This window comes from Telopea speciosissima, chromosome 8, assembly GCF_018873765.1.
Source record: "Telopea speciosissima isolate NSW1024214 ecotype Mountain lineage chromosome 8, Tspe_v1, whole genome shotgun sequence".
NCBI classification, from domain to species: domain Eukaryota; kingdom Viridiplantae; phylum Streptophyta; class Magnoliopsida; order Proteales; family Proteaceae; genus Telopea; species Telopea speciosissima.
The window spans coordinates 41,971,394-41,992,177 of NC_057923.1; positions in this window are offsets into that span (position 1 = coordinate 41,971,394).

The window sequence follows — 20,784 nt, forward strand, 5'->3', positions numbered from 1 at the left end:
AGATCGATCTCTCCTAGATCGATTATACTAGTTATCCTAAAACCCTAAACCCAACTTTACAGCTGAGACTTTTTTTCTTCTCAAGTCTCCACTGTTTCATGGGGGCGGTACTTTGAGGTGATCAAATAATGATCTAGTACCTGCCCTAGATCTTACCTCCTTTTTTATCCTATTTTATGATCTCCATACAAATTGAGATCAGTGTTTGAAGATTGAAGACATGCAGATTATTTTTCTGGGACACGATATTCATCAGCCACGATAGATCTGCAATTTTTTTTCAGAAGTTCTTGGTTATTGGAGTTCTCGGCATTCCAAGATTCTTATTGGCTTTCATCTTATTTTCCTTCAGTTTTTCTGCACTTTAAGATCAAAACCACAAAGGATCAGGTCTTCTCCAACAGAGCCGAGAATTATTTTTTTTGCAGGAAACGATATCTGCAATTTTTTGGCACATCATCTTTGTACTATGGGCTCTTATTCCCTTAATTTTTTGTGATCGATAGTCTCATTAGTATGCCTGATTCAGACGTATCTACAACATCCACTGGCCATCTGTTACACAAGGGAATCATCATGATTATCCCTCTTTTCCAACTAGCCCAGTGAAGCTCGATGGCACCAATTATTTACTCTGGTCTACATCAGTCTTTCTCTCCATTGATTCAAGGGGCTATAATGGTTATATATATGGTACTACTGTTAAGCCAAGTAATGCTGGTTCTTTACAAGATAAGTGGAGTTCAAGTAACTCCCTGGTTATGTCCTTTCTTCTCAATGCTATGACTCCATCCATTGCCCCTGGCTATGTACTGCTTGATTCAGCCGCCAAAATTTGGAAGGCTGCTAAAGATACCTATTCCCAGGTAAGGAATGATGCACAAGTTTATGATACTCAAAGAAAAATCCATGCAACCAAACAGGGTGAACTTACTTTGTCACAAAAATACTCTGAACTCTGTAGTCTATGGCAAGAACTTAATTACTATGATAACTTTCAACTTGATTGTCCTTCCGTTATTACAAAATTTCAGCACAGGGAGGATAAATTCAGAGTATATACTTTTTTGACTGGACTTAATGTGGAATATGTTCAGCTTCGATCACAGGTTTTGAGTCATTCCCTTTTTCCCAATTTAGAGCAAGCCTACTCTATGATACAGTTGGAAGATACTCGTCGTTCCACTATGTTACCACCCACACAACCAAAGAGATCAGCTTTAATAACTTATGGGGGGTGACTCTTCTAATACTGGTACACGTTCCTTGTCTGAGAAGGAACCTCTTAAATGTACCCATTGTGGAAAGGAAGGACATATTGTGGATTATTGCTAGAAATTGCATGGTCGGCCATCTGATTCATCTGATGGTCGTGGTCGTGGTCGTGGTGGTACACAGGCCAACCTTTCTGAAGCTACTGAAATAGCTCCTAATACCACACTTTTTGCAGAAGAACTTGTTGTATTTTGTCATATGATGACCAACTTTGGGTCCCTCACATCTTCGTCTGCATCTACCTCTACCTCGACTGTGGTTCTCTCTTCTGAATCTAACCTTGTTTTCTCCAAACCAGGTATTTCTTTTGCTGGTCATTGTACTTTGGCATTATCTCATCCTTAGATAATTGATTCCAGATCCACTGACCACATGACTGATACATCAAATTTATTTTTTCGTTATTCTCCTTCTTCAGGCAAAGATAAAATTATATTAGCCGATGGTTCTCTTTCCTCTGTATCAGGGAAGGGAGCCATCCATGGCTCTCCTTTTTTATCCTTGTCCTCTATTTTGCATGTCCCTAAGTTAACTTCTAATTTGCTTTCTATCAGTAGTTTGACATCTGATCTTAATTGTAAAACTATTTTTTATCCTTCCCATTGTGTCTTTCAGGACTTGGGGATAGGGAGAATGATTGGAACTGGTAAAATGCGTGGTGGCCTTTATTTGCTTGACGATGATCTTATCTCTAGTACTGCTGCCAAGTCTGGATAGGCTCTTACTGCTACTTCCGTTGACCATCATTTATTTGAATTACATCATTGGCATCGCCGATTAGGACATCCACCTTAAAGAACATTAGCTAAAATTTTTTCTGGTTTTTTTCAGCATTGTAATCCTCAAACTTTATTATGTGAGGCTTGTATTTTTGCAAAACAAACTCGTTCTATTTATTCTAGTTCAAATAAAAGATGTTCCAAGTCTTTTTCTATGATTCATTTTGATGTCTGGGGTCCCTCACACACATCTTCTATTTTTGATTTTAAGTGGTTTGTCACATTTATTGATTATCACACACGCACCACTTGGGTTTATTTAATACAGCACAAAAATGAGGTGTGGTTCAAACTCAGTTTCAAACCACCATTCAAACTCTTCGGAGCAACAATGGTCGTGAATATTTAGACGGGGCATTTCAATTATTTCTTGCTACTCAAGATACCATTCATCAAACTAGTTGCGTTGACACTCCACCCCAAAATGGAGTGGTTGAACGCAAAAATAGACATCTTCTTGATGTAGCTCGCTCTATTATGTTTGAAATGCATGCTCCTTCTCATTTTTGGGGCGAGGCTGTTCTAACAGCTACTTATCTTATCAATAGAATGCTCTCTTGGATCCTTGACTATAAATCTCCTCTTGATCTTTTAAAGGAGTCTTCTTCTTATATTATTCCACCAAAATTTTTTGGGTGTGTTTGTTTTGTTCGAAACCACTATGCCCATGGTAAACTTGATCCTCGTGGTCTCCACTGCATTTTCATTGGTTATTCTCCCACCCAAAAAGGGTATAAATGTTACCATCCTCCATCTCGTCGTGTTTTTGTTTCCATGGATGTTTTTCATGAGGCTGTGGCCTTTTTTCCCTCCTCGGCACCTCTTCAGGGGGAGTCTACATCTACTCTAGAAGAAGAATTTTTTATTACTATTCCTCTCCTTCATAAGCCCATTAATGATTATCATGTACCTTTAGATGATGGTGATGTCCAGGGGGAGCAGCAGGTTCAGCTAGAGAAACAGTTTAATCGACAGTATTATTGAAAGAAGAAAGGGCAACGACAGCCCACCACTGTAGTATTACCAAACCAAGAGTTGTCCTCTGAACCAGGACCGAATGAGACTTTCTCTGGTAATATTTCTGATCCTTTAGATTCTTCTCCTTTGGATCCTTTTCCTATTATTTCTGATCCATCACCTGACTTACCCATTGCTCTTAGGAAGGGGAAAAGATCTTGTACGCAACATCCAATTTCTCAGGTTGTTTCGTATGAATCTTTGTCCCCCTCATTTCATGCTTTTGTTTCCTCTTTATCTCCTATTTCCATACCACAGACTTGGCAGGAGGCATTTGCAGATACTAGGTGGAAAGAGGCCACGGTCGAAGAAGTGCAAGCTTTTAAGAAGAGTGGTACATGGGATCTTGTCACACTTCCACCACAAAAGAAGACTGTTGGCTGCAAGTGGGTCTTTGTAATTAAACAGAAAGCTGATGGAACTGTTGACCGTTTTAAAGCAAGACTGGTTGCTCGCGGATTTACCCAAACATATGGGATAGATTATTTAGAGACTTTTGCGCCTGTTGCCAAGATGAGCATTATCAAGGTAATTCTTTCTTATGCTGTGAACCTTGGATGGAGTCTACAACAGCTTGATGTTAAAAATGCTTTCCTCCATAGTGAATTAGAGGAGGAAGTATATATGGATATTCCTCCTGGATTCTCATCTGCTGTAACTTACGACAAGGTTTGTAAACTTAAGCGGGCGTTGTATGGTCTGAAACAGTCACCACGTGCATGGTTTGATCACTTTCAGACAGCAATGGTGACATTTGGTTATAAACAAAACAACGCAGATCACACCTTGTTCATCAAAACGATGGGCAACATTATTACTCTTCTCATAGTATATGTCGATCATATAGTTGTAACTGGAAATAACCCTGCTGAAATTTCCAAGTTGAATACCTATTTGGCCACAGAATTTGAGATCAAGGATCTAGGCATACTTCGCTATTTTTTAGGGATTGAAGTGGCCCATTCTTCTCAGAGGCTATTCTTATCTCAACGCAAGTATACTCTAGATCTTCTTTCAGAAACTGGCATGTTAGGCTATTCTCCTGTGGATACTCCCATTGAGGCCAATGCTCGTTTTTGAGACACTGATGGTGAACCAGTGGACAAGGAGAGATATCAATGGTTAGTCGGGCGACTAATTTATTTATCTCACACTAGGCCTGACATTGCCTATGTTGTGAGTCTTATTAGTTAATTTATGCATGATCCTCGGTCTAACCATCTGGACACCGTACTCAGGATTTTGAGATACTTGAAGTCAGCTCCTGGTAAAGGAGTTTTATTATCTCGTCATGATCATCTACAGATTGAGGCCTACACTGACTCAGACTGGGTTGGTTCTCATGATCGAAAATCCACCACAAGTTATTGTATATTTGTTGGTGGAAATTGTGTTACATGGTGCAGTAAGAAGCAAACAGTGGTGACCCGTTCCAGTGCAGAGGCTGAATTTAGAGCTATGGCTCTTGGCATTTGTGAGCTATTGTGGCTTAGAACCTTGTTGCAAGATTTGAGTATTCCTATCACTCTGCCTATGTGACAGTAAATCAGCAATAAGTATTGCCCATAATCCAATTCAGCATGATAGGACGAAACACATCGAAATTGATCGTCATTTTATCAAAGCGAATCTGGATAATGGGACTGTTTGTGTTCCTTATGTTCAATCTGGAGAACAATTGGCTGATGTGTTCACCAAAGGTTTAAGTGGAAAAGTTTTTCAACCTCTAGTGTGCAAGTTGGGCATGACTGATATCTTTGCACCAACTTGAGGGGGAGTGTTGGAATATGGGTATTAATGTAACATGGGTCGACCCATGGGGTATTTTCTATTCTAGTTATTTTTCTCTATTCTAGTTAATTAGAGTATTATTGTAATTGTTCTATTCTAGAACTTCCTCCAGATCTATTATAAATAAATTGTGGAGGGCTATCATATTGATAAGCCATTCCAATTATTTCTTCAAATGGATTTGTTGAGCAAAAGTGCATTTACTCAACTTAGCAAACAAGTGATGTAGTTTAAAGCACTGGAGCATATTTTGGAGGTGCTCTACATGGTCTGTCAAACATTTGCTATAAACTAAAATGTCATCAAAATATATGATAACAAACTTCAGCAAAAATGGTTGAAAATCTGATTCATAGTAGATTGAAAGGTGGATGGAGCATTAGGGAGGCCAAAAGGCATCACTAAAAATTCACCATGCCCATGATGTATCATCAAGGCTGTTTTATGAACATCATCAATGTGCATTCTTACTTGATGGTATCCAGCCCGTAAATCCAGCTTAGAGAAATTGTTTGCCCCATGTAACTCATCAAAGTAACTGATCCACAGTAGGAATAGGAAATCTGTCTCTAATTATGATAGCATTAAGGCCTCTGTAATCAACACAAAATCTCAAGCTTATTTTTTTTTACCAAAAGTACTAGTTAACTATAGGGACTTGTACGAGACTGTATGAACTCAACATTTAGCATTTCTTGTATTTTTCTATCTCATTTTTGTTTTTTTTAGGAATGAGGGTATCTATAAGGCTTAATGTTTACTGGCTTGGCCCTTGCTTTCAATAAAATTCTATGGTCTGTGGTTCTAGGAGGGAGTGTAGATGGTTCAGAGAATACCTCGTGGTGTTGCTGTAAAATCGTTTGGTTGGTAGGATCCACGCTGATTGATGAAGAATCTTGTTGATTCTCATGACCATTCACTACTGTGTAGGCCATCAATGTGAAACAAGATGTTATTCCTCTACTTCTAGCTAGCTACCTTAGCTGATTAACTATAATATAATCAGGTTGAGTCTCCTCATTCCTTTGTAAATGAACTCTTCTGCCTTGTCAATGGAATTCCATAGTTAGTTTCACATAATCAGTTGTAATTGGCCCCAACAATTGTAACCATTGAACTCCTAGAACTACATCTGCTCCTTATAGAGATATGACAAAGAAATCTATATTGGGTGGAAGTGATGGCCTTAGGCCCAGAAGTGAACTTTGAACTCTAGGTTTTGGCACCCAATTCCTTCTTGAGAGCTTCATTTCATTCAACCTATCTTCTTGTGACCTTGCAAGTCCGAAATCTTGATGCAAACTAAAGGGCTGATGAGCTATTACCCCCCTTCTGATTAAAGGTTTAAGGCCTGATATGAAGCAGCTTTTCAAGAATTGTTCCGATAGGCCATAAACACTACTAGATAATTCTTCAAATTGGGTTGTGTCAGACTTTGATTGTGTCAATTTGGTAAGTGCACCTTGTGGATCATCATAAGCAGAAGGCCCAAAACAAAATTTGAGAGCAATCTCAAATTCAAGCCACGATCTTAACTGTCTTTTGTAAAACATCCATTAAAACCTACTAGATGCAGGACCCTCCATATGAAAAGATACCATTGTGAGTTTTTGATCCTCTGATGCCTGATGAAATGAGAAAAATTGCTCAACCTTAAAGAGCCAATCAGTTGGATCTCCTCCACTAAATCGAGGAAAAGCTAGTTTGATTGCCTTGAAAGGAGAAGTTGATGATGTTGCATGTTGCATGTCTCTAGCGAACGGTGAAGACTGCTCCCTAGTGTGAGAGGAAGACCCCCTGTTAGCTTCAAAATTTGTGGACTTCTCCAATTTCTGTTGTATTGGAACCAGAACTGACATGAATTCCTCCATCATCTACTTCTGCATGTTGGTCATCTGTGCAGAGATTTTTTCTAAGGTAAGCTTTGTTTGTCTTGCGTGAGTTCCATTAGTCACGTTAGACTGTTATACCCGCACCCCCAGGTACTAGTAGTATAATCTTATTCTATGCCACGTAGATGGAGCAAAAGTCTATGCCGGTGAGCTGTTCTCCTTAGTCATCAAGCTAACCCATAAGATCATTGACCAGTTTACGGGGTCAACTGTCGAGGATAGATTCCTCAACTGAGAGTGGGCAAAATTCATCGATGATGACTTCACGGACTTTCCTCCTAGCATGAGTCCCAAGAGCGAGGAGTATCAGAAGGTGTACCCTATGTCATGTCACCTAGACATTTAGTGCCCTACCGAAGTCATTGTTAAGGAAACTCTTTGGGATCACGGAGGACACACTGTGACGATCAAGGGGTAAGTTACTAACCTTATTTATACTTTTGCATCATCCCCTCTATGACCTTGAAGTACGGGCCAAGGCCCGAGGACCTTTCTTTAGCTGTTCAGCCTTTTTAGCATGAACGGACCCACTGCTGGTGAGCCCGTCCAAGAATCCGGTCGTACTATTTTATGCTTGTGTATTGTTTTTTGAGTGTGGGACCCACGTGCCCGTGTCCCGGACATAATGGCTGTCCCCAGACATGGTGGACCCCACCCTCAGCCTCTCTTACATTGTTGGACTTTGTATGTGGGCCCACAAGGCTTACTTGGTATTTAAAATGAGTTATGGACTTGGGACCCAAGCCAAACAGGCCCTAAGTGGGCCACTTACTATAAATAACACCCCTTAGCCGTTTATTGGCTCATTTAATCCTCTACCAACCAAAACCGTGGAGAGCTTGGGAAAGAAAGAAGGAAGAGAAGAAGAAGGAGAAGATGGAGGGAGAAAGATCTTGCCACTTGGAGGGCTTATAGTTGGCATCATCCTCTTATAGGTAAGCTCACCCACTCAGTCTCTCTCTCTCTCTCTCTCTCTCTCTCTCTCTCTCTCTCCCATCTATACCTAATCGATCGGACTCTCCCTTTATAAACCGGACTTATAGGGTTCCATTGAAACCCAAGCATTCCTAAATCTATATGATTAATTGAGAGCTGCTATCCCTCATTTAACCCTAATTAGACGCCCCTCTAAAATATATGTCCATTAATAACCTCAACCTAGAAATGAACCTTGGGTGAATCAAACCCTTGAATCTCATAAAAACCAATGGCTAGGTTATAACATCATGACCTTAATAAACCCTTTGGCAACCTCTCTTGAACCCTAGAAGGTAATGGTGTCCATGAGAAATGAGGTTGGGAGGTAATGACTTACAAAACTTCTGTTTTGCCTTGAACGGATTCACGACTGGACCCAAACCATCAGACCTCTGTTCGAGAATCCGTTCAGTTTAAATGGGTTAAAATTGAATATTTGGCCAGAACGGATCCTCGACTGGACCCACCAGCCTACCTCCGTGATATTTGGTATCAGAGCCATGTTTGGCTAAACTTTCTCTTGTATTTTATCCCCCGGAGCTCTGCTCCTTGTGCATATCTTGATATGGTGTGACCTGGTTATTTTCCATGCCAAAGTATGCTTTGCAGTTGCCGTCTTTGATGGATCCTCTGCATCAGAAAGGCTTGTTAGGAAACGGTATTCAATGTTCTCTCAGGACTCAGGCCGATAAAAGTTTCTTGAGCAAGGTGTGGGTTGCAGGCAGTCATCGCTAATAATCCTGGCACGCTCGGATTACCTTCAGCCTGAACCTTGGGCAGCACTGTTTCACTATTCGTTTATATCTCCGACAGCTAACCCATATTTGGATCTATACAACGAGTATCTCTTAAGGATAAGATACACTTCTTATCAACTATGAGTCTTCAACCTCCTTCTTCTTCTGGTGTTTCACTCAAAACCTCTCATGCAGCAAAGGTAGATTACCTATACGAACTCAGTTACACTCCGGCTGAGCAGCAGATACACCCGACGAATTTTCCCATCATCAATCCCTATGATGATTTCCCCAAAACACCTACCTCTGTTACTAAGAAGTTTTGGACTATCCTTTCTCCTAAAAAGACCCCTGGCCTCAAGGAATACGTCCAAGCACCTCCTTTCTCACAGAATCAGATTACTGCCAGCAGCAAGGAATAGTATTTTTTTGTTGAGATCAATCCAGACCTCATCTGTCAGTGGATCACCCTCGGATACATTCATCTCCATCTCGGAGTTGTGAAGATTACTGCTACCTTTCATGGTCAAAAAGGACCACCCGTGGCCATGCGCCTTAATCTACTTGATACAAGGTTCTGCAACTTTTCTCATGCCACGATCACTGATGTCCAGACCACTCTGAATGACAGCACAGTCTTCTACATAGTATACCCGAACTACAATGTTTCTCTGCAAGATCCCAACCTTCTAGATGCTTGGCAGTTCCTGGTCCAACTCACTGGTGCCCCTCAGAAAGAATCAGCAAATGCAGCGACCCTTCACTATCAGATCTGTTACAAGCTTTAGAATCATGCTATGAATCTTAACACTGGTTTCTCCAATAATGATTCGGCATTATTTGTCCAGATCGGTGAAGATCGGATCCCTACGATCACCCATGTTCCCAGGCAAATCAGCCGTGCCGAGCTGATCAAGCTGATCCCTGAATCTTGGATCACAGCTTATGAGTCCACTCATAACATACCCGCTGCCACTCCTCCTATTATGAGTCCCGATCTATACTCAAGATCTTCCAGAAAGGTTACCTCACGTCCCTATCTATCAGTTCTCTGGACCAACTGGCCACACCTGGTTTGACGTTTGTGATTGTCCTGATTACGATCATACGGATGACGAGCCTGCACCTCCTCCAAAGCCTAAGAAGAAAAAGAAAGGCCATGATCCTCTTTGGCAAAGATACCAGGCAGATTGTCCAAATGTTGGCCCCCTTAGAGAGGATAGAGGCTGTTATCAGTTCATCGTTGAATACGGCTCCAGCAAGCCTTGCTTTCTAGGTTGCTGCCCTCCTGTCTCTCCAGCTCCAAAGCCTCCTTTTTAGGAACCACCTCCTGCTACTTGTAAGCGAGATCTACCTCTGACGCCATCGTCACCACCAGCATCGCCGCCCCTAATGCTTTGGTAGTAGCAAGCTTAGCAGCCCATTCCCTGCTTTATGGCCTCAGGCTCAGAAGGCATCAGCAGGACTTTTCCCCCCATGGTCGATTATGAAGATTTTGATCGCCATCACCATTGGTGGAAGACTACTCCACCTAATGTTGTTGACAATATGGGACAGGTGCCAGTCAATTCTTCTGTTGAAGCCCAGCTCAATTGGCAAGCAGAAAATGCCCTGGTTCAGAACCAATACCTGCACAAATTGGTCTCTTACCAGGAACACCATACTCTTACCCTTCAGCAAAATGAAATTGATGTTCGTTACCTCAAAACAAGGATTGAGACTCTCCATCAAGAACTCATGCATATTGCTACTACTGTGAAAGATGTTTCGTATGCATCTGTTCTTATTGCTGTCCGAGAAAAGGAAAAGAGGCTTCTTGAGGACTAGTTGAGGTATGCCCAGGCACCAATGCCTTCCCTCCCAACAAGTCCGCCTTTCTACAGCTACCCCTTGTTCTCTGACTCTTTTTCCTCACCTACCCATCCTTCACCAGAAGTTTCTCATACATTCCCCATAGCCATGTTCAAAGAACTCCAAGAGCAACAGAAAAACCTTGCCTCCCAAAAGATCAAAGCCCCGAAACCGAAAAGATTTCAGCCATCTCATCCACCCATCATTTCTCTCCCTTCGTACTTTACACCTACGTCCACACCAACCTCGCAACCTACCTTCCAACCCATTTCGGGTCACACTCCACCAGGACCTCCTGCCTTCGTTCCATGGGTACCTCCTCCTAAACCCACTATCCTTAAGACGGCTCTTGCCCTTGTCCCCTCTCCTCAAAATCCGAATACCCTGAGCACTTACCTCACCCAGTTGACAATGCAAGACCCTATCCCGGTGCTACCTCTTACCAAAGAAACCTTTTCAGATACCTCAAGTTGTGACTCTTATGATGAGCCTCTCTCGGTGTTTCAGACTCATCCCGAGTCCCAAACCCAGGCTCCAACTGAGGACGTCACTGAACCCATTGTTCACAGTGATAGTGACCATGGATCTACCCATGCTATTGGACAGCAGCAGCAATAACAACTTCAACCGGCTGCCCCTCAACCTTTTGCCAACCAGGATCCGAAGCAGCTATTCACCTTTGATGGCCTTCCTTTTCATAAGTGCCCTGAACGGATATCTGAATTCCATGCCTGGTTAACGACAGAACTCCTACAGGCTGGGGCCATAAATGGAAGTGTTATCACTAAATTTTTGGCCCGAACCCATGACACTCTCCGAGAATGGTTCATGGCCCTTGGTGGTTACCGCCAACTCCAATGGACACAAGTTTCGATCGATATTTTTATTGCCCAACTTTATAATGAGATGATTGGCCCCATTAAAAATAGCAGGCTGAAAGCCAGGGAGGAATATTTCCAGATGAAGTGTTGTTCATTCCAGAAGGCCGACCTTGCCAAGCATTATACCAGGATGCTTGATAGATTCTACATCCTCGGTGGCCTGGATGATCCCAACATGAAGCAGGTGTTCCTTAGTTCCTTCTCGGAACCCTTAGGCAAGGATGCCCTGAAAGCTCTGCAATACCTTGGTCTCCGGCTTAACCAAGTTCCTATTGGCCGACTCTACCAGGAGATTCTGAGTGCTCTCCAAAAACTGTGTGATCAACAGCAGTTCTTCAAACAGTGGGAGAAAACTACCCACAAGATCACTGATGCATGCGACACATCTTATCTTAAGATCAAATGTAAAGAGAACAACTACTCTTGTCCTCCAAAGAAGAAATCACAGTTCTCCAAATACAACACTCACTCCAAAGAAGCTCGTCCTAAGCATAAATGTTCCAAGTGATCAACAACAGTTCTTCAAACAGTGGGAGAAAACTACCCACAAGATCACTGATGCATGCGACACATCTTATCTCAAGATCAAATGCAAAGAGAACAACTTCTCTTGTCCTCCAAAGAAGAAATCACAGTTCTCCAAATACAACACTCACTCCAAAGAAGCTCGTCCCAAGCATAAATGTTTCAAGAAACAGCAGCATCACCCTTCTTCCCAGAAGTACAAGTTCTTCAAAAGAAAGAAGTTCCGCAACAAAACTTCTACTCGATGCTATGCTTGTGAAAAAATAGGACATTTTGCCAAAAATTGTCCTGATCAAAAGAAAAAGGCAAAGCTCATGCACATGTTTACTCAGTTCTCCATTCAGGATGAGCCAGATGCAGATATAGAATCATTATATTCTATTGATGATGATTTCTCTCCAGATCTGCTATTTGCCATTGAAAATTGTGACGATGATTCTGACTCACCTTCAGATACTGAGTCCGATGGATTTGACCCCATCTACCCTATCATCTTCAGAGACCCTTCAGATCTTCACCAAGCTCAGCCCCTCTCTCAGCCCATGTTACCAGTCACAAAAGTCCCTCTTCCTCAGGCTCCACTGTACATTTCCACCACCACATGGGATCACCCAGTCAAAGTCATTGGATATTTTGATACAGGGTGTTCAATGACTATCTTAGCCCCCCATGTCATCCCTTCTTGGTATTGGAAGCCCCACAAGCAGTATTTCACTGCAACTGATGGAAAAACCTTCTCAGTTGACCTTATCTCTAAAGGTCCCGTCAGTTTCAAGATTTTTCCAACTCTTACCCTTAGCCATACTATGTTAGGCTCTTCTCTCCCTGGTCATGATGCTCTTATTGGATTCGACCTCCTCTGTCGACTTCCCCATCTCCGATGGAGCATCCATGGTATCAGCCATAAGAAGCATTTTCTCCCTTGGACTAGTGTCTCTAATTTGCTACTAACATCTCCTCTTGCAGATATTAAGCAGCAACTCATCTCCCAGTGCAGTGCCAACTCTCACACTGAGTTTCTTACCAAGTGCGATCATCCTCTATGGCAAAACCCAAAATTCTTCATTCATCTGCCATTCAAGAAAAATGAGGATGCAAATCCAACAAAGGCCAGTCATTCAGGAATGAAGCCTGAACATCTCACCCTTGCTCGTCAAGAAGTTGCCCTCCTCCAAGCCTAACATCTTATTGAGCACACCTCCTCTCCTTGGGCATGTGAAGCATTCTATGTCAATAAACGTGCTGAGCAGACTCGTGGTAAACTTAGGCTAGTCATCAATTACCAGCCTCTCAACACCTTCCTGGCTGACGATAAATTTCTTCTACCCACTCGTCCAGCACTTCTTCTCCAGCTCTCCAAGGCAACTATCTTCAGCAAGTCCGACCTAAAGGCAAGTTTCTGGCAGCTTGGTATCCACCCAGATGATCGTCCCAAAATAGGATTCTGCATTCCAGGTTATCATTTTCAATGGACTATAATGCCATTCGGTCTTAAGGTTGCACCTTCACTGTTCTAGAAAGCAATGCTCCAAGTCTACGAACCCATCCAGTCTCAGGGGCTCATCTACATTGATGACATTCTTCTCTTCTCTGCAACAGAAGAAGATCATCACCAGCTCCTTTAATAGTTCCTAGAACTCACTATCCAGTATGGCATCATGCTCTCACCCAGCAAGATGGAAATAACAGTGTCTATAGTTAATTTCCTTGGTGTCACCATCACCCAAGGCAAGTTTCATCTTCAGCCTCATATAGGACGATCTCTCCTTGAGTTCTCTGATGGCCCCCTTACAAGACAATAGTTGCAACAGTTCCTCAGAATTGTCAACTACATGACAGAATTCCTCCCAAAGCAGATTCAGTTTACCAGCCATCTTCATCGTCTTCTCAAGAAGGACCCTCCTCCATGGTCCCAAGTCCATATTCAGGCTATTCAGTCTCTCAAAAGGCTTGCACAGACACTTCCCACCTTGTAGATACCATCCACAGGTCTCCGTATCCTCCAGTCAGATGCCAGTGATACCCAATGGGGTGCAGTTCTATTAGAAGAAGCTTCGGACAAGTCCAGAAAGGTTTGTGGTTACCGCAGCGATGAATTCAAACCCTCAGAACAGCACTACCACTCCACATTCAAAGAAATTCTAGCAGTCAGGCGTGGTATTGAAAAGTTCCAGTCTTCCTCATAGGTCACACCTGCCAAGTTGAAATGGACATGACCTCCTTCCCCGAGATGCTCCACTTCAAGCAGAAGATTCTCCCAGAGTCCCAACTCTTATGATGGGCTCAATGGTTCTCTCAATGGTCATTCAACGTCAAGCATATAAAAGGAAAAGATAACTCTTTGGCTGATTTCTTATCAAGAAACAAACCCCCTATTTCATCTCCATCCCTGTTTTATGCATGCCCTTATACCCTGCTATATCTTCCTCCTCTGAACCATCTTCCTCTTCTGGACCACCACCCATAGACCCACTACTATCTTTACTCCCTGCACTTCCACCACCCTTGCTATGTGAAATTTCTCTCAGAACTTTACAAGCCAATAGTATTCAAACCTACCAATCTGTTCTAGCAGCCATTATCCATAAAAATGGCCTCCAGTTTGATTGGGTTGTCTGTCAACCCGACTATCCTTTCCTTATTCCCTTTACCATACGTGTCCCAACCATGTTTGACAAAGACTGTGTAGTCTTTTTCTGGCACCTCTTAGCAGTCCACCAAATTGCTATAACTTTCAGTAAACCCAATCTTCTACATTACTTACACACAGTCTATGCTGTCTTTGCCAATCCTACTCATACCTACTTCTTCCGCCTCCAGTATCCCCAATACCTGGCCCGTTTCCTTTGTCTCTTCGCTCTAGTCTCCCAGTGGATCACCATGCTCTAGGATCTCCCTAGTGATGATTTCTATGTCACGTACATATTCCACCGTCCCCCAGACTTCATCCACCATGACCTAGTCTCTCCACCTATCCTTGACCACCACCTTGTTGCCTATGACCCCACCTTTATTCTGCACGGAACCAGCCAAGAGGATATTTTTACTTCACAGTGATGACACTGAAAGCACCAAAGAAGGATGGATCACCTTCATGCATACCATGTGCGCCCACAATGATGTGGACCCCAGCACTTTGCCCGTCTGTCTCGTTCAGTCCACCAGCACTGCTTGGGAAGTGAATCATCAGTTACAGCATCCTGTCATCCATCACTTGATGAGGCACCACGTGGAATTTGAGATAGACCATGCCCTCGACGAGTTTATCCCCTACTCAAGTGACAGTGGACCCGACACAGACTGAGAAGTCTTAAAGTAACTACGGTTGTTAGCAAAAGTCTTAAAGTAACTATGGTTTGTCTGCTTAAAGTAACTACGGTTTGGTTGTAATTATTGTAATCATGGTTTGATAGCTCTGGTTTGTTTGTAACCATAGTTTGTTTGTAAGCCTATAAATATGGCTCACCCCCTTTGTATTATTCAGAACAAGTTTGAATGAAATTCCCTCAATCTCTGATATTCTGATATTAGTTCTGTTCGAAAAAAGGCAGCTTCTGCTTCTCTTAACTGAGAACGGATTCACCAATGGATTCACTGTGAGTGCCTCCGTTCGAGCTCCTTTAGGCTGTACTATATGGCAACCCTTGGGGACTCTTAATGGGACCCACCTACATCTTCTAACAATATGTTCACGCATCACTAGGCTGTCTAACTAGTACGGGGGAACGTGTACCAAGGCAATCTTTACTAAACACATTGAACAATACATAAATTATTGGTGATTGGGTTTTGGGTGATTGTTTGGGTGTGTTTATTATTAAATTTACATTTATCATGCTAATTTCACCATTACTAAGCATGCTGTTTATTTGCATTTTATGTCTTACTTGATTGATGTGATGTTGTTGTGATTTGTATCGGGTTACAGTGTCGGGAAGTGCTGGCATCAAAACCCCAGGAATTTATGAACCTCTATTGCATGCCATCTTGCCTGTATGCGCCGTGTCATGCTGGTACCCGACTGTTAGATGGAAAGGGATGTTGATACACCCAGAATACCTCTCGACACGATAGGAATCATGTAGTGTAACTATGGTTAGGTTCAGTTTCCTATGCTACGACCCTTACCAACAGGGGTTTAGGTGTTGGGTAACTAGGACACCTGCCGCCTGTGAAGAGTGTGAGAAGCTAGGCCAAGGATAGTCATTGGTTATTGGGGCTGCCTCTGGGTGGTATGAGGCTACTGCCGACGAGGGCCCCATGGTAATAACTGAGGTTTCATTGTGGTGAGAATGGAAGGACCCACAGTGTCTCCCGAGTTATTGTAGTAGCATATATCCTTTGACTTAGAATTGTATGATAGGTGGCAAAAGATTAATAATATCATGCACCATGGACTATTTGTGACTTTTGTGTGTATGTACATCCTCATCCCCTCACTGGCTCAGTGGAACTAACCCCCTTTGTGTACACTCTTTTAGATGTTGCTATAGGTGATGCTTATCTTGCTGGTCTTGAGGTTCAGTCCTCAGAGTACAATGACATTGATGCCGAGGACCCGAAGGCTGTGACTGAAGAGCACGACGATGGATGTCTTTGCGACGATTGTGCCTACGGGGCATACTGATGTTGGGACTGTTGCATATAGGTTGTCATTGTTGGCAACTAAGTATTGAGCAGTGATGAGGTGGCCAGTTTGAGGTAATGCAGCAGTTTTCAGTGCTCAGGGGCATTTTGCACCATCTTCTTAGCTCAAGGGCAATCTAGTAATTTGGCTCAGTAGTTTGTTCAAGTGGCCGTATTGGTTGAGGTGGCAATGGAGAGATAATGGAGTTTTAATGATGAGTTTTCAAAAAGCAAAACTCTTGTTGACCAAGACAAGTGTGCCTCCCAAGGTGAAATTTGTGTTTGAAATTTGAATTTCAGAATGGGTACTCAAGGTTATTTTGAAAATTCCCTCATACAAGCTTCTATAGGTAGCATACATAAAAAGGGATGGGTGGAGTTGTACCTTATCATTTCCATTGGATTAATTCTCATATGCATTTAAAGTACTTTAAGTGATTCCTCCTTATTCAATCTTGTCCACCCATCTTGAATGAAAATCTCTGGAGGAGATTGAATATTCCTTGATTGATTTACCATGCTGATTAGATTGCCCTCTCTTATTACAAGAATTACATCTTTTGCCATTGAGTCTAAGCTAAGAAGGAATTGGGGATTTTGTCTCTGTTGAGAGAAAGAACACGGTACAGAAAAGAAAACCTAAAATAGGTCGATCTCCACTCTCTCAAGCTTTCTTTTGAAAAATCCAAAGGCTGTTTCAGGTGCATGATAGCTTATTTCAAATGTATCTTTTGAAGATTGAGAGATGTTGTTGAAGCTCTGTTCATGAAGAAAGTGAAATTTTTATTGTATTTTTGAGGAAATACAAGAAGAGGAAGAAGACAAGAAGAAAGGAAATATTGTGGTCCCCTCATAGCAGTGTCTACTTGAAAACCCAAGTTTCTCCTTACAAGGGAAGAGTTGGTAGTTCCAGTGGGCTCCATCACATCTGAGAACGATACAGATAAATAGTTGTAAGGTTTCTTATCTCTTGTTTACCTTTGTGATTGTCTGTGTTCTCTATTATTACTAGTGTTAGGTGATGCATGTTGGTAACCTAAGCTAGTCTGAGCTTGATTGTAGGGTATTGCTATAAACCCAAAATTCTCTTGATTTTGTATTGTATTTAGTGGCTGCTAAATACTGGGAGTGGGTGCTATCTTGTACTGATATTATTTGCCCTCTCAGTTTTATGCTGGGAAAAATTGGGTGTGGGTGCTCCCAGCTGTAGGTGCAGCAAAGTTGAGTATTGCGCAAATACGAAGCCCATAGTGGCATTGCTCCGTGGATGTAGGTAATTTGTCGAACCGCGTATATCTTGTGTTGTACGTGTGGAATTGTGTGTTTGTTCGTACTTGTATTTGAAGTGTGTGGGCTGCAGGATGGGTGTACACACTTCGTAGAGCCTTTGAGCCTGGCTGGGGTGTGTACACGACTTTGTGATTTGTATTCAGCTTCTGCCAGTAACTACCAGTATCAGTGGGGAAGAAATTGAAAGAATTTAAATCACTGATTCACCCCCCTCTCAGTGACAGCCATCGGACAATAGGGACCTGTTCCCTTTTTTATTCTTTTGGGACTTCGTGCCCTGGTATAAACATTATATGTTATACAGTATAATTTGAGTAGTTATGTCATGGTCAGTCAGGTAAACAGTACTAGAACTTTATCATGTATCACTTAGCGAATTGAACATGTTGTAATTGCTATTTAAACGCTTCCGCTCATATTCTGATCATTATGTAACATTTCCTTTCTCCGCATTCTAATATTATTGTGTTTTTAATATTAATTTATAACTGTGGTTTGGGACACTGCATCTGTGATCCTGGTGACTTATTGGAATGACACATGTTGTCCTAGTCATACCTTTTATTGTATTTTATCCCTTATTGGGATAGGGGCGTAATATAGACGATCTCCCAACGAAAGCACCAAATGGTAGCCTTTTGTGACCATTATGTTCTTGATTCAAGTTCAAGGAACAAAACTCCAGAATTTAGAGAGTTGCAGAGAATAGAAAGAAGAACAAAAAGAAGAGAGAAGCATTGAGTTATTTCGTTATTGCCTTTCATCAAGAATACATTTTCTATTTATAGTATGTTACAATCCAACAAACCAATTGACTAATTTTTCTAACTAATTGTGAGCTGTCAAGCATCAAATCCTCTTAGCTAGTTGTAGACGTTGAATTTTGTCACCACCCCCAACAATGACTACAACTAGACACAGATGACAAACGACGTCCCCCGCGAATACTTGTCCCCATTTTCAAGCCCAAAAACACCTAGAAAGAGACAAAACGAACCTAACTTGAGCCAACCCCGCCCTCGAGCCACTGTGGTACAACTACCCTAGGACCAAGCTACCGTTTTCAGACGAGGCGTAGGGGATACATAGATCTTTTACTTTTGATGTTGAATGTTTAGTTAACCTTGTAATTATTTGTTTGTTTATGAGGGTTCTATACCCGATAGGCGAATGTAATTTTGGCATTGATACAGTTCAGTTCTTATTTAGAAGATGATGTATTTCGGGTGGGCTTAACTTTGAGTAACCACTTTCGATCCTTAGTTGTATATATTGGACTGTTTAGAGTCATCAAACCCATTTTGCTTTTGTGTTAGTTGTTATTACTCTGAAGTTTGTCTTGGTTTGAAACTTTGAATGTTCTTCTTCCGCTTTATTGTTTGTGGATTGTCAGAGTATAGTTTTCCTTGCGTGGCCCCGGCTTGATCTGGTGTCCTAGGCCTCACTGGGTCTATGCTTTTGGGGGGTTTAAGCATTGGTTGATATAACACTATCCTAGTTGGTACTATCATCTAGGATCGGGTGTATCAGCCTCATCCGATCTACAAATTGGCTGATACCCAAGTTTTAAATCTTCCCACAGGGACTTCTAAGAGGCACTTGAGAAATCAGGCAATATCTTGGCATGGATTAAACTTAGCCGTGGGTATGATAAGGAATTCCCCAACCGATAAAATCTCGAAATGACTGATCGATTCGGTTTGGGTCAGGATTTAGGTTTTAATAAAAATGTTCAGATAACATTTTTTCGCACAACCCATTGAAGGAGAAGACTGTTTTAAGCTTTGGAACATAGTTAGTATGGATGAGGGAAGACATGAAAATGGCCGAGCATCCCAAGACCTAGCTACAACTGGCCAACAAGGTCCTTATCATTCCCCGACCATTTTCAAGACCCAGCTACCACGTCGCAGTTCCATTACTACTAAAAATTTAGGGATATATTATCTCTAATTATTTAGCAATTTGATTTTTCATGTGAAGATATAGTGCTCCAAAAAGCAGTGGAAAATTCATCTTTAACAGTTTTGGGGTAACTTTGATTCACATATAGGTAGTTAAAATTTCAACATAGTAGGTCATAAGGGTGTCAATCGGTTCTGTTCCATGAACTGATAGTGTGATCCAAATCCAAACCTATTCGATTCGGTTCGATTACGGTTCCAATTCGGTTATAGAATATGGTTTCAATTCAGGTCTTAATACGATTTTAATTCAGTTATACAGCTCGGTTGCTATTCGGTTTGCTAAACGATTCTACTATTTGGATTTAAAATCCCAGCAACATCTGCTACTAAAAGTCCTATAAATGCCCATTCTGTATTTTTGGGCCTTCTAACATTTTTAAATGCACAATTTGAAAATCCATTTAATTCAAAAATTATAAAAGATTGGAAATTGGAACTTGGGAGAGACAAAGTCTTAGAGAATAGAGAGTAAAACCCTATAAAATTTATATAGGTTGGAACTTGGAACTTTAGAAGGTAAAGAGTCTCGTGCGGCAAAGGAAGGAAGGAATAAAGCATTAATGCCTAAAGCCTAAAGGTCAACTGTCAAACATAAAGTTGTAAAACTAAAAAATCTAACGATTTAGGTTCGGTCATTCAGTTAGAACCAACGGTTCTTACATCAAAACCGTATCCGAACCGAACCGAATTAAAATCTCACTTGGGCGATCCGAATCCGAACCGAATTAATTCAGTCCGGTCTGGTTCAATTAATTCGGCTCTGTTTTGGATTCGGTATTCGGTCCCGGTTACATTTTGACACCTTAGCGGGTCATATGATTGAGATGATACTTGATATACTTAACAAGTGACTACTTCAAAGGGGATTCCCATCCACAAGGCTCTAAAGGGCAAACCATCAAGGCAATGCTGGCTTCCTTCATCGAGCCATAGATTAGACATTTTTCCTTTTACCTATATGACAATATCATACATGTAACATAACAATACTGGACTGGAAGTATAAGGAAATTTGAACACATCCATGCACTGGGGGACTGCCAAAGCCACCTCGCCTACCAGACCATCCTGGCCGTGTGAAACAGTGTTGTCAAGGTATGATACTGAACTCAGATCTTCATCTTGCATGTATGTCAAGCAAACGCCCTTGTGATCCCAATCTAACCCATTTCAGG